The 14,394-nt window shown below is 37.5% G+C and overlaps 1 long non-coding RNA gene across 1 annotated transcript in view; it reads left to right on the top strand.

Annotated features, from left to right (window-relative positions):
* The first annotated feature begins 1,278 nt into the window (after positions 1-1,278).
* The window catches only part of LOC145979729 (uncharacterized), a 32,213-nt gene continuing 19,097 nt past the window's right edge, over positions 1,279-14,394 (top strand). Inside the window, exons 1-2 of the long non-coding RNA XR_014440808.1 lie at positions 1,279-1,348; positions 9,402-9,540. This is a non-coding gene — a long non-coding RNA (uncharacterized LOC145979729). The remainder of the gene's footprint in view (positions 1,349-9,401; positions 9,541-14,394) is intronic.

Genomic DNA, 14,394 nt, shown 5'->3' with positions numbered 1-14,394 from the left:
TAAAATTAGTATTTAATTTCCGCCACATTAGGGTATCTCACATATGAAGTTTGGAGAGAATGAAGCAGATAGTTCTTCGTATACACTCATTTCTATTTATGCATATTTTGTCATTTTGTCATGATATAAATATATTTATCAAAATACATCTATTTGTTACAGTGTGAATATATCTTTTATCATATGAATATACTGTTGATACTGATATTTCTATAAACACATTTCAAGGCAGCATGAACAAATATTGTGAATTTACAACTTTTTCTGTACATAAACATAAAATAAAAAATTGGGTCACAGGGACCCAGGTGTGCCTTAAGTGTAAATTTTGTAGGTGTGTCGGTTAAGGGTTAAGTAGAGGTGTTGGAAGGAACTCATAATATTTATTTGTACACATTCGACCAAGAAAAATGGCCCACAACAGGCAAGAGAGCACAAGGTTATTTAGTGAACTTATTTAAGAACAAGTGGCTTCTGTTGCATAGTAACGACCTTCTAATAACCTTGGTCTGTACTGCCTATGAAGCAGCTTCTGGCTTTGGAGTTGATCAGCTTCGTCACCTTTGGCCACGGCAGACTTTTTCCTCTTCCAGAAACTCAAGGGTGCTATCAAGGGGGGGGGGGGGGGTTCAGTGCCCTTACAGACATTCCAAGTACTGTGATACAGCGACTTGGGCAGATTCCATTACAAGTCGTCCATCATGTCCTTGAACCGTTACATGGCAGTTGCAAACGTTATGTGGAGACTACTTTGATGAAAAGTAAGTGGCATTTCCATACACTGTCCTTTGATTGCACATACTAACTGCAGTCTCATCGGTGTACTTCCATGTCCATACTCTCACCACATTTGTAATGAAAATGTAATTGCACATGAGAAATTGTAGCATGGAGTTGTTTTTTATTTTAAAATTAATGGAGTTAGAAATTCTAAATCAATCTATTTCCATTTATCTTTTATTGGTTTTATCTAAAGTAGTATATATTATTTCTGGGTTAGTCACTATGGTAGAAATGAAAGAATAATGCAGTCGTCAACTGAAATTAAGTAAATATAAATCCCGTGAATTAATTACAAAAAATCAACACAAGGAATAACTATCAGCATGCCAGGCTTACACCATTGGAAGTTTTAAGTTAATTTCTATAACAATATATATAACATGTAGCTAATACAACAATAATAATTATAAGGTTCAAGATGCCAACTAATTTTTCTTTCTTTGTTCAATTTCAGGAAACTGTTCCCTTGCGTTTCAAGAAGATATTCGTGGTAAACCAACCCTTTTTCTTCGATGCACTTTACGCCTTATTTAAGCCGTTTCTTTCAGCCAAAATGAGGAGCAGGGTATGCCTATAATAATATTATAAGCGTCGTAAGCACACTGTGCTATTAGAATATATGCCATAAATATTAATATTATAGACCGTGCTATTATTTGTTTTTATATTGAAAGTGATATAGCACATACCAATATGAAAATTCCTGAGTAATGCTTCAGTTGAGCTGTTCTACAAATTTTTACTTTTTTTCTGTTACAGAAAGGAAAGTAGCTGTTTCTTACTGAAATTGACCTACTGAACACGAATATGCACTTCGTTTTCTAAGATTGGGTCTTAATTTGAAATTACAGCATAATTCATGTTACCACAGGCAATGCATTGGCTCTTATTTTCAAGGAAAACATAATTCACGTTACATAACAATTAATCATAAGCCATATCGGCATAACTTGATAAAAATATTAAGAGCGTCCGCAAAAGAAGGCCATGGGGCCACTTGCCCCCACGCCAATATCTGGAAAGAATAAATGCAATTCAAATTTTGAAATTATTGCGTGAAAACATAGATGACAGATGCCGTGAAACACAGATTAAGCGTCTATGCAAATTTACTTAGTGCTGGTGATGCTATATAATATTTCTCTTAACTGGGGGGAAAGTATAACTCCGTTTCCTCCCCTTTAAACACTGCCGCCCCCTCCCACCACACAAACACACAGAAAAAAACCTGCTGGCGGCCTTGAAATAAACGGTTACTGAATCTTCTACAAGAATGTTTTTCTGTTGTGTATGAGAAAGTACCCTTTCTTTACTAAAATAGATCGCTTAAACAGTAAAAACCACTGACAGCAAGGCACTAAGAAAAGAAAGTAATTAAGTAATACTAAGAATGTTATATTCCTTCCCAGTCTTCTCGTAAGACGTCACAAGATTCTCCAAGAGTTGTTCAGAGTTCTTTGCTCTCCTGTTCCCCGGAATAATATGACACACTTGTCGAAATTCATTCCATGCAGATCAGGGATTGCGACTGAAATTAATTTCAGTTCGAGTTCTGGTTCCGGTCAGACTGAATCACTCCTCGCTTTATCAGTTCTGGTTCGACGCTTCAGACCGAAATCGGATAGGTAATTCGGACTCGAAGTCGAATGACTCTGGCAATTTCTACTCCGGCCCAGACGAAGCGAAACTCGAGGCTCCTCACGCAATAGCATTCTGATTCGCACCACTTCAGAAACCAGTTTCGGAGAAAACAGTTCGACATATCGGTTTCATATAACAGTCCACGCCTCCGCAGGAGGTGAGTTTTGGTCCGGAATAATGGTTCGAGGAACTGAAATTAGCCAAACTACTGCAGATAATTGATTCGATCTTCGGAAAGCCAGAAAGCTGCAAGGCGCGCAGGTACAAAGGACAAGAGACCAAGAAGTTTAATTCGAAACACTCGCTGGTGACATGGTTGCTATATCTTTTTATTTTTATTTTCAAAGTAGAAACTTGGAAATCGATATGCTGGTTATATATATATATATATGCTACTTTGAATATAGTTAAAGGGAAGAGTTTAAAGTAATTGTAAATGCAGGGTGCCAATTTTAACCTTTTGAATTTTTGAAGACAGAAATCTGATGATCGGAATGCTGGTTATTTATGCAACCGTGAATACAGCCGAATAGGAAACTTGGGTTGTCATATCTAACCCTATTATTTTTAAACAAGTATATTGAAAATGTGTATGCTGGATATTAATTCTATTGCATATATGACTAAATAGGGATATTTTACAACACCAAAAATGCAGAGCTGCCATTTTCTTTTTAAATTTTTGATGGTATAAATTTTAAATTTTAAAAGTTTTAAATTATTAATCATGTTATTTTAATATTTTATGCTATGAAGTAAAATGAGTATTTAATGGTTATTCATGCTACTACTAAAACGATTTACTGATTTGATTCATTGATTGTTGTTATTTTGCGTGGCTTTTCTGCCACTTGTGGTTAATCGTGACAATGAGGATTCGTTATGATATAATGAAGGAACAGTTACATAGAATATACACGCCCAGGTCAGGATTCGAACCCGGGACCCCTAACATCGTAGCACACAGAGACGAAAGCAACGAATTACCGAAGCTAAAAATACAGAAATGCTGAGTTGCCATATTTAACATTTTAATTTTTGAAGCAGAAACCTGGAAATTGATATGCTGCTTATTTATGGTAATGTGCTTTTAAAAAATTGGGGCAATTTGTGAAAGACAAACGCAATGTTTAACTTTCTGAATCCAGGAAACTGGAAACGGTATACTGCCTAGCTATCAGAAGTCTAGCAAAATTGTGAAATGTTAGAAAAGAAAAATGGTATGGCGGTTATGACTAACTTACTTGAAAAGTAGAAACCCAAAGTATGCTTGCTGCGAGAATATGTCCTCCCGATAGCGGAGTGGCAAGCCTGCCGCCTTGTAATCTAGGGGTCAAGGGTGTGATAGTGATTTGGATTCCACTTAAAACTGTAGGTCCAGTACCGATTAGCGTAGCTGTACATAAGTTGGAGTTTTAACAAAAACACAAACATGAACAGGAAAAGTGAAATTGAAAGGTAAAGTTAGAAGAACAGAAAATTGATCAATGTCAATCACAATTACACGCAGAAAAACGAAATGCTCTATTTTGTTTTACACATATATTTTTGTAATTCTTCTTTTTGTACTTCTCCATTCTCTTCTTGAAGAGGTTTAAATGAAAATTATTTCCTTCGTTTAATTATTTCTCTTATAAGCCTTCCATGATTTCCTACGTTCCTACATGAAACTAACGATAATGAGTTTGTGTACTTGTATTCTCCATTCGTTTTTTTTTCTTTAATCTTTGAATTCAAATATGTCACAACTCACAAGCACGCACAATACGGATATATGGATATACTTGTATCTATGTAAGAGAACACATCTTTTAAAATGCTTCTTGTTATGACAGAAAGAACGGAAAAGCACGCATAAGTTTAGAAATGAACACCCTAGCCAGAGGTGGTATATCATAATTCGAATACAATTTACAACACTGGATCTGATTGGAAATGTGACGATTTGCCTGTGCGGATGAGAGTTCATGACGGTGTGTAATACACATTGCCACGCAGCGAACCTTGCTTGCGATTGCCGGACATTCCACTGCGGATTTCTCCACCTTCCGTCTTGCAAGCAGCACAACTCCAATCTAGGGATGGCCAAACGGATCCGGATACGAAAAATCCGGATCCGTTCTGATCCGAACCTGGATCCAAAAGTTCCGGATCTGGATCCGGATCCGAAAGTTTCGTGTCTCAATTCCATTATAATATTACCACACCTTAAAAGGTATTATGATCTTCGATTACAACGAAATTTTTCATTAGTTAGTCCTACAAATTTTTTTTCAAGTGTTGTTCCTAAAATACTTTGCTACACATCGGCTAACACACTCGTGCACAAAAATAATCTTACTTGTTTAACATAAAATGTCAGACGTGATTTTGTAAATGCCAATGAAACGAATATGTATTCATTCGAATGTATTCGAAATGGAAACACACATAAATGTGAGACATCCCATTCCAGGATGAAACCTTAAACACATATAACAAGATAGACATGTTATACAAAAATTTTATAATTGGTCTACAGTTACATTTTTACAAATTAAAATAAAACATTATAATATATGCAGTGTTATATAATTACAAAGTGTAAGACTAACAATTGAGGTTATCTAAGTGTCCCCCTCCGATTTCCATGAAACTTTGCAGGTGTATAGTGAGGCCCAATGGAAGAAATACGTGTTTCTTTTGTTTCGGCTAAAAATCTGTTCTGGGGGTAATCTCCCCTCAAATGTCAAGTGGGGATCTGACCCCTGTGTCCCCCTCCGATTTCCATGATACTTGGCAGATGTGTGTATAAAAGGGTCCAAAGGAATAAATACGTGTTTTTGGTTTCAGCTAAAAAACTGTTTTAGGGGCCAACCCCCCTCAAATGTCAATATGAGGACAAATTTAAGTGGGCACTTGACCTCTGTGTCCCCCTGCGATTTCCATGAAACTTGGCAGGTGTATAGTAGGGCCCAAAGGAAGAAATACGTGTTTCTTTTGTTTCGGCTAAAAATCTGTTCTAGGGGGTAATCTCCCCTCAAATGTCAAGATGAGGACAAATTGAAGTGGGGATCTGACCCCTGTGTCCTCCTCCGATTTCCATGAAACTTGGCAGGTGTGTGTACAAACGGGCCCAAACGAAGAAATACGTGTTTTTTTGTTTCTGCTAAAAAACTGTTTTTTGGGGCAACCCACCTCAAATGTCAATATGAGGATAAATTTAAGTGGGCACTTGACCTCTGTGTCCCCCTCCGATTTCCATGAAACTTGGCAGGTGTATAGTGGGGCCCAAAGGAAGAAATACGTGTTTCTTTTGTTTCAGTTAAAATTTTTTCTAGGGGGTAATCTCCCCTCAAATGTCAAGATGAGGACAAATTGAAGTGGGGATCTGCCCCCTGTGTCCCCCTCCGATTTCCATGAAACTTGGTAGGTGTGTGTATAAACGGGCCCAAACGAAGAAATACGTTTTTGTTTTGTTTCAGCTAAAAATCTGTTCTAGGGGGTAATCTCCCCTCAAATGTCAAGATGAGGACAAATTGAAGTGGGGATCTGACCCCTGTGTCCCACTCCGATTTCCATGAAACGTGGCAGGTGTATAAAGGGACCCAAAGGAAGAAATAAGTGTTTTTTTTTGTTTCGGCTAAAAAAACTGTTTTAGGGGCAAACCCCCTCAAATGTCAAAATGAGGACAAATTGACTTTGGGATCATCTGACCCCTGTGTCCCCCTTCGATATCCATGAAATTTGGCAGGTGTATAGAGGGGCCGTATGCCGTCTGTTTCTTCCTATGCTATATTTACGTGGTTTCGGGGTCAGATCCTCACTTCAATTTCTCCTCATCTCGACATTTGAGAGGGGGGTGGGTTGCCCCTAAAACCGTTTTTTAGCTGAAACACAAAAACACTTACTTCTTCCTTCGGGCCCGTCCATACACCTGCCAAATTTCATGGAAATCGGAATGGCACACAGGGGTCAGATCCCCGCGTCAATTTGTCTTCATCTTGACCTTTGAGGGGGTTTTTGCCCCTAAAACAGGTTTTTTTAGCTGAAACACAAAAACACATATTTCTTCCTTTGGGCCGCTCTATACACCTGCACGTTTCATGGAAATCGGAGAGGGAGACTTAGACCTGCCTTGTAAGTGTATTAATTAATTACAAATCGCTCACGCGCGCACACACACTATACAGGGTTAGTCAAAAGTATCGGAACAGGCCAGTAATAACGAGACCCGTGGACGGAGGAAAATCACATATTGCAAGTGGGTATTGGTGCGAAAACTGCAATGAATGGGGGTTTGGCCATCATGACAGCCATCTTGGATTCCGCCATATTGGATATCACACAATATTTTCAAATGGAGAGGGATATGTATGACACATCAATTTAGGCTAGAATCGTCCCAAAAATGACAATCCGAACTCATCTTGGACCTATCGCCATTCGTGGAAGAGATAGGGTGTGTTACGTTTGACTGCAAATAATGAGATTTGTCTGAAAGAATTGTTTACTGTATTCTTGTGGGTAACTGTACACTGCAAGTAAACAGAGAGCATGAACAGGAAAACATGACATTGACTTACAGAATGCCTCAAAGCAAGTGCTGAAACTGCTTCCCGTCGACTGTCTGACAATACTATGTCAACCGATCGTAAAAACTGCAAAGTTCACGTTGTAGCATATCCCGAGAAAGTCCTCTTGTTTCGTCCACAATGCGATTCTGTAGATCATTCAGGGAGTGTGGTTTGGTGCGATACACTTTGTCCTTCATGTGCCCCGGTAAGAAGTAATTCAGGGGTGATAGATCGGGATGGATGGATCTTGCAGGCCATTCGATCATACGTCGTCTTCCAATCCATAATTGTGGAAAGGGTTCATGTACGTATTGTCGAACACCCCGTCCATAGTGTGGCGGCGCTCCGTCCTGTTGGAACTAAACACGATTAAAGTCCCGTGTCGACATTTGGATGGCAGGGACAAACTGCTCACAAAGCATTGTCAAATACTTCTCACCTGTCAGGTTGCCGTCAATGAAGAACATTGATTTCGGATCCGCTAGGATCCGGATCTGGCCATCCCTACTCCAATCTACTAGCCGATAGCGCTGACATCAGTAACCTACAAGCAACAGATCACGAAACAAAACAGCGATCATGTGAGGGAGGTATGGAAACCTTCAAACTCGTCACGCAGGAAAACTGATATCTTGAAATGATTCACCTTCTATTCCACACCGATCAAACCCGAACTAAATAATCTGTGCTTAATTACATGAAGACTGAAACTATAACCTGAACCTTAACATTTCGGTTCTCCCGAACTGAATCTTCTTCTCAAAAATTACGTTTCAATTAATTAACTGTTAATGTGCATCGCAATAAACCAGTTCTGGGTACAGAAACTGAAATTATGTAGATGTCAATTCCAGTTCGAACCGAAATTGAACCAAAATTTCGTTCTCACTTCCGCAAGACAGAAACTTTCCTTTGCCGTTTTAGTTTAGGTTCAGAAAAACTGAAAGTTCGTCGGAATCATTTTCTTTTATTTCGGTTAGATTTCAGTCGCGATCCCTACATGCAGTTCACTTGCCATCGCCGAAGAATTTCTTTCATATTCATAAGTTTCCTTAATGTCAACTACATGGACAACAGGAGTTGAAGTTAGAACATTATCGTGGTGCAGCAAAACTGCTTTAAGAGAGAACTTGGAGGAATTGATAAAAAGTCTCCAGTCCACGGTCCTATGTGATATATTCATCGATGCGAATAAGCTTTTGTCATGGCAGACATTCAGGTTCCATTTTGTATAGAAAAATGGAATAAATTCTTTGACTTTAAAGAGTAGTACCTTCACATTATTTGCAAGGTGAGTCCATTCTTTCAGCCGTAAGGCCAACAATTCGGCTTTATTTTCGGGAAGTTCCAAGTCCCTGATTAGGTAGTTTAATTCGGGCTGTGTTATCTTGTGGTTTACATGATTCTTGTTGGTGAAACCTGATGGTAAGAGACCTGTAGGAAACCAAGACGAAGATGTAGGGATAACGTTGAGATGGACCTAAGGGAAATCGGTACGGATGGAAAAGATTAGATTGATCTTGTCCAGGATAGTGATAGATGAAAGACCTGTGTTGCTGCCGCCATAAATTTTCGGGTTTAAGAAGGCTAGAAAGTTAGTTAGTTAGGTATCTTGTTGGGTTCGCTGGCAGCCAAAGGTGGTGAATACTTCTCTGAATACATGACATGTCGGAATGGAGTGCTGATCTTGGGATGCTACGTTGCCAAACAGTCACCAGTGTTGCCACATCGCTGTAAATCTAACAATCTGGAGACACTGCACAACTGAATGCAAACTGGCCAATGTTGAGGGGATCTGAAACAGCATAGGATGGCGTAACATTCTGGAATGCGACGTGCCAGACCACCAGCAGTGTTGCCATATATACTAGAGTTGACTGGGACCCTTGAATGTGTCTGCTCTCCCCCAACCCGTTCGGTTACGCAAAACGAGAGCAAATGGTACTTTTTTTAATGAAATTTCCGTGTTCAGCATCCTCAGATTAGTAAAGACTGGGTACTTTAATTTCTGTAACAAAATGTGTATTTAGAACAGTGTTATTAGTCTCATCAGACTTGATTTATTTATTACCATATTGTTTCCAGTAATGGTCAGAAAATCAAATATATGCATAAAATTCCACAAAGAAGTTACAAACCATTTATACACGGTCCGTTGTTTTTTATATTTTTAATTAATAAGTGAAATTTTGGTTGCAATTGTAGACTTCTCCAAATACATATTATGCACTGCAATATATTGCAACTAATAACATGTACGAGATACTGTCACAAATGAAAAACACAAATATATGGTTCAATTATTATGAAATTAATAGCTTCATTAAATTTTCTACATAATTTATTCTTCTATGTAAGATTACTTTCATGTGCATCATGAAGGTCCTTTTTATAATATGGTTTATTTTAAAACTCTTCCAGATTATGATAATGGGTAAAGATTTTAACCTTGACTCTCATATAAAACCAGAAATTCTGCCAGTAGAATATGGTGGCACACAACCATTCGACAACACTTGGTGGTATGAAGTGATGCTTTCAGAAGAAGATATGTTTAGAGGTTAGTAGTAAGAAAAAGTAATTTTGAATTTCAGAATGGTAACGTACTTTAATGAATTTACTTTCTCTTTTTTGAGATATGGAACTATTTTCTTCTTGTACAAATTGTGTTGAATGATGTCGAAATATCACAAGGATATTCCATACTACCCACATATCTCTTCGCTGAAATACCATTTCAAGCACAAAAGTTCGTGAGTACGCAATTTTACATTTCGTATACCCGAAATCATCAACACCATCATCATCCTGATCCGATCAAATAATTTATGAAGTAGAGAGAAGTTTTCTTGTAGTGTCGGGAAAACCACTACATACAGTTTTCATTATTCCATGCATGAAGCTACATGCTGTTCACATTCCCATGAGTAAACAACTGGTAACTTGTCACATACTCTAAAAAAAAATATGCTACTGAGTTGCCACCATACTGGAGGTAACAGTACATCCCTTTTGGTGTTAATGTGGAATTCACGTATTTAAACACCATTTTTGGTGTCCTGTTACACCATTTGTAGTCACACCATACCAAATATTGTGCTGCAGTAAAACGTCTCCTGACGGACACCTCTGAATAGCGGACAGCTCTAAATTACGGACATTTCTAAATTTCCCGACAGAAATACATGGGGTTTAATGGCAATATTACTTCTCAATAACGGACATTCTTAATAACGGACGCGGACACTGAAAACCACTCCCCCAACGCAAATAAAACTTCTTAATAACGTACAGCCTGAAAGCAAACGGTCGGAATTCCTGGAATTCCACACAACAATGACCAGTATTTCGAACTAGCGTGCATTGCTTCATGTTACACCGAACGTATATCTTTTAAAAAGTGCAGACAATAGACAGTATTCTTTGTGGATATCTTGATTAAGTGTGTGTCTCTTCTGCTACGATGTCGGCGAAACGCAAACGACTGACTTCAAAATAAAAAGTTGAATTCATCAACATCTACGAGAGACAAAACTTAGTGTTCTAGACACAGCCGTGCGGTTTGCTGTTGGAAAAACACAAATCAGTGACATTTTAAGAAACAAAAGTGACATCTTTAAATTGTGGACTGGAAATGAGGATTACATTATCTATATACAGTATTTTCTTTTTTGATATTTGTAATGTATGTACGGATACTTTAGTAAATTTAGTATTATGTTCCTTGAATGTAGGAAGATAAACATGTTCGTAAAGTACGTACTGTAATATGCTTATCTTATGTGTAACATCCTACACTTTTTTTCTGAATAGTGGACCTTTCTTAATTACGGATATTTATTTTTCCCCAAGGCCTGTCCGTTATTGAGAAGTTTCACTGTACACTAACTACGGTGCTACACCACTTTGGGTGAGAACTCAGATGCATATATTTTAGAGTGATCTGAAATAGCGAGACTGGATTGGTCTTGATTCCTCTGAGATAGAAATATGAAAATATGTTTCAACAAGGTCCAAAGTGAGGTATTTAAGAGGAAGGTGTACTAAAATTCATTACAATTTGTGTTTATATTTATTATTATTTATGAAAATCCGAAACCAATATAATACATTAGTTTTGTTAACGAAATTATGACATTTTGCAAAGTTTGATAATCTACTGTCCTTGAAGCCTTGTTAATACATTTGTCATTTTCTCGCTTAAGTTATTGGGGATTGGGAATTGTTCTGTAAATACCTTTATTTCAGAAAAACATTCCTTGTTCCAATATATGAAATCTGCATAAGAATAAAATTTGAATTTTGAGCTTTAATTCTTCCGTAAGCCCTGGGTCTATGTAAAATTCTTTAGTCTAATAACATTTCCTCCTTTTGTATTTTTTTTTAAAGTTTCTGCTTGAAGTTTTGTTCACGCTTTTAGAAAATATAAGGTTGTGAGTAGTTGTATTTGTGATATAACCAGTGCCGGAAAGTATGAACCCCCCTCTGGCAGATTTGCCTACACTTAAAACAGGCTCAACATGCCCATATGAGCTTTTTGCTCAAGTGTAGAACCCCGTCTAATCCAAGATTTTTGTAAAAATGCCCTCGGGAATTTCCTGAGAAAGTATGACCCCCCTCAGATTGATTTGCCTACACTTATAAAAGGCACTTCTGTGAGATTGTTGTCCATAAACCTGTCAAAAATATGCCCCTTTTGATATTTTTTTTGCCCACACCTAAAACTACGCAAACGTATTAACACACACACACACACACACACACATACACACACCCACCCACCCCCACCCACACCCACACACATATTTACTTCCGGTTTAAGTTCAATTGGACACCAGGTTCAATTTGTTTATCTAATATTAAAACAATGTAATAAGCAGAGCTCTTCTAGAATTGCTCTGTGACTCTCTCATTTCTTACATCATAAACATATGATTTTTCCCCTATGAGAATAACACTACATATGGTGTCATCAGGTAATGCCTCATGGAATTCACAGATAATTTTAATGTTTGTCCTGTCATTCACCACAACTTGTTTTCTTTTTGAAGTGTTGATTACAAACATGGGTCTCTGTGCTTTGAATTCATCTGGTGTGTAATACATATCAGTATTGCCAGTAGTGACCCTTTTGTATGCTGTAAATGCTTCATATAATTTAAGGAAATCATCCTTGGAAATGTCTAAATTATAATTTTCTCTAGGAAATACCTCATTTCTGCCATTTTTAAGATATATGTTCTTGATGTTGCAGTTATCAAATCTACTTGAATTTTTTTCCTGATTATTGTGTCTTCCATTCTGAAACAATACCACCACAAAATCCGGCATGTCATATTGTATACTGGAGAATGAATTTGTAGCATCAAACTCATAATAGGTACCAGCGGCAGGTTTTTGTACACATTGATATGTATAAAATTGTAAAGGAATCTGTGGATTTTTTATTATATCTGCTTTGTATTTAAGAGCATAACTGGCCTCATATTCAACAACTGGGATTCTTAGCTCCATAGTCTGAATAATGCATTTGCCTTCATCAGGTAAGGTATTGGGCAAAGCTTCCCCTGTAGAATTTAATGTGCTGTACCTCATCAAGGCATTATTATCATTTGCAGCTCTTCTAAATGTGATTCTTAAACCACCCTTCCACATAATATCTTTGTAATCTGAGAAGAATCCTGGCAACAGGCGCATAGGGAACAGCACTGTGTGGCTCTTGGATAATATTTTATCACCAGCCTCAAATCCACCTATTTTGTAGTAAGAAGCCTCGGTTTTGGATAATTTTAGGGTGGCCAAAGCTGTGGAGGTAATGCCGGGATAATCCACTCTGTTTATAACAACACCATGTTTTCTGATCTCAATTTCAGAGAACAGATGCGGCACAAAATTGTCCACCAATCTTATATTTGAATTTGCCGGATAATCTGTTCCATCGAGCTTTACAACATCAAATTTGATGTATAGATCTGCTCTGTAGGGGTGTATAAAGCCATCCCCTACATCAAGATCAACCTCAATTTCTGTGTTGGGTTGATTTAAATTTGCAAATGTCCTCCTGTTTGGAGGGAATGATTGTAGCTCATAACTCTCAATATTTTCCATTTTTTTTGTATGTATTTTTATTTAAATATTAATCTCTATGATTGCAGTTGTTGTGGCTCCAGCAAAATCAACGAATTCTTCTTTTTCATTAGTGACCATCAATTCAATGTTATCTATTCTATTATGGCACACAGGAAAATATAATGTTGGGGATGGAGTGTAGATGATGGGCTCCATAAATTCAGAATTAGGTTTGAATGTTGCAATGATGCCAGTTTGTTTGTGAGTGCCTATGCCATTTGATTTTGTGATCATACCCTCAGCCACATTACAGTGAATATTCAGAGTCTCTATGGCTAAGAATTTAGGTATATTAATAGCAGTGTGTTTGATGCCTGGTTCAAGTTTTGTGTTGTTCTCAAAGCCTAACAGCTCTCCTGTAGTACCCAGATCCACTGTTTCTGTAGCAGATACAATCTCTACTCTGTGAGTGACAGAATTTTGACTTAACACTACACCTCTGGGTAATTGAGCATTTAGAGTGGATAGATTATATTGCCCTGGAGTGATGACAATTTTTTGATCCCCTACTGCAATTGTATTGTTGTGGTGTGTAATATTAGGGATCAAGTACATGCCATAAAATTCTCTGAGAGCTATTGTTTTGGGATACACTATGTCATCATGCAATTTGAGTTTCAATATTGAATTTTGGCTGGTGAGATGGAATACCCCCATGATGTTTTAAATACCACAAGGCTTTTTGAAAATTTTCAATTGATGGTTTATTTATTTGAGACATATATCTAAGAACAGATAAACACAAATGTCCGCAATTAACATCTTTGAAATTTTGAACACGGGCATTATTGTAATAAAGATTAGCTGATTTTAGATATTTTATTAAATTTTCAGGTGGAACACCTCCAAATGAATCAAACACAAATGCCTCATCTTTTAAATATTTAAGATAACAAATCCAGTGAGTGCCCTGATTTTTGTACTTATCCAAATTAACAATGCCACACTCTTTGTTGAGTGGTTGTTCTGGTAAAGAATCAGACATGTACACACCTCTAAAATTTTTGATGCCCAGTGGCTTGATTAAAGCTTCAATATCTTGGTTTGTAAGCGGCTCTTGTTTTTTTTAAACTTATTCATGGCTCTCTTAACACCTTTGCCTTGTTTCTCCATGGCCAGGTTATGGCGCTTCAATTCATCTAATTCTGCCTTATTCTTCTTGGCATCTATTACTGTTTTTGCTATGGCAGCTGATCCCCCAGCCAAGCTCCACACAGCCCCGAAAGCAGCTAAGATGGCAGGGATGGTAAATATAAATCCCCCCACATGTGATTTTTTTCTTGAT

Source organism: Lepisma saccharinum, chromosome 26 (assembly GCF_977018435.1).
Source record: "Lepisma saccharinum chromosome 26, izLepSacc3.1, whole genome shotgun sequence".
NCBI lineage: Eukaryota > Metazoa > Arthropoda > Insecta > Zygentoma > Lepismatidae > Lepisma > Lepisma saccharinum.
The sequence above is the reverse complement of the archived record's forward strand: the minus strand, read 5'-3'. Positions and strand labels throughout refer to the sequence as shown.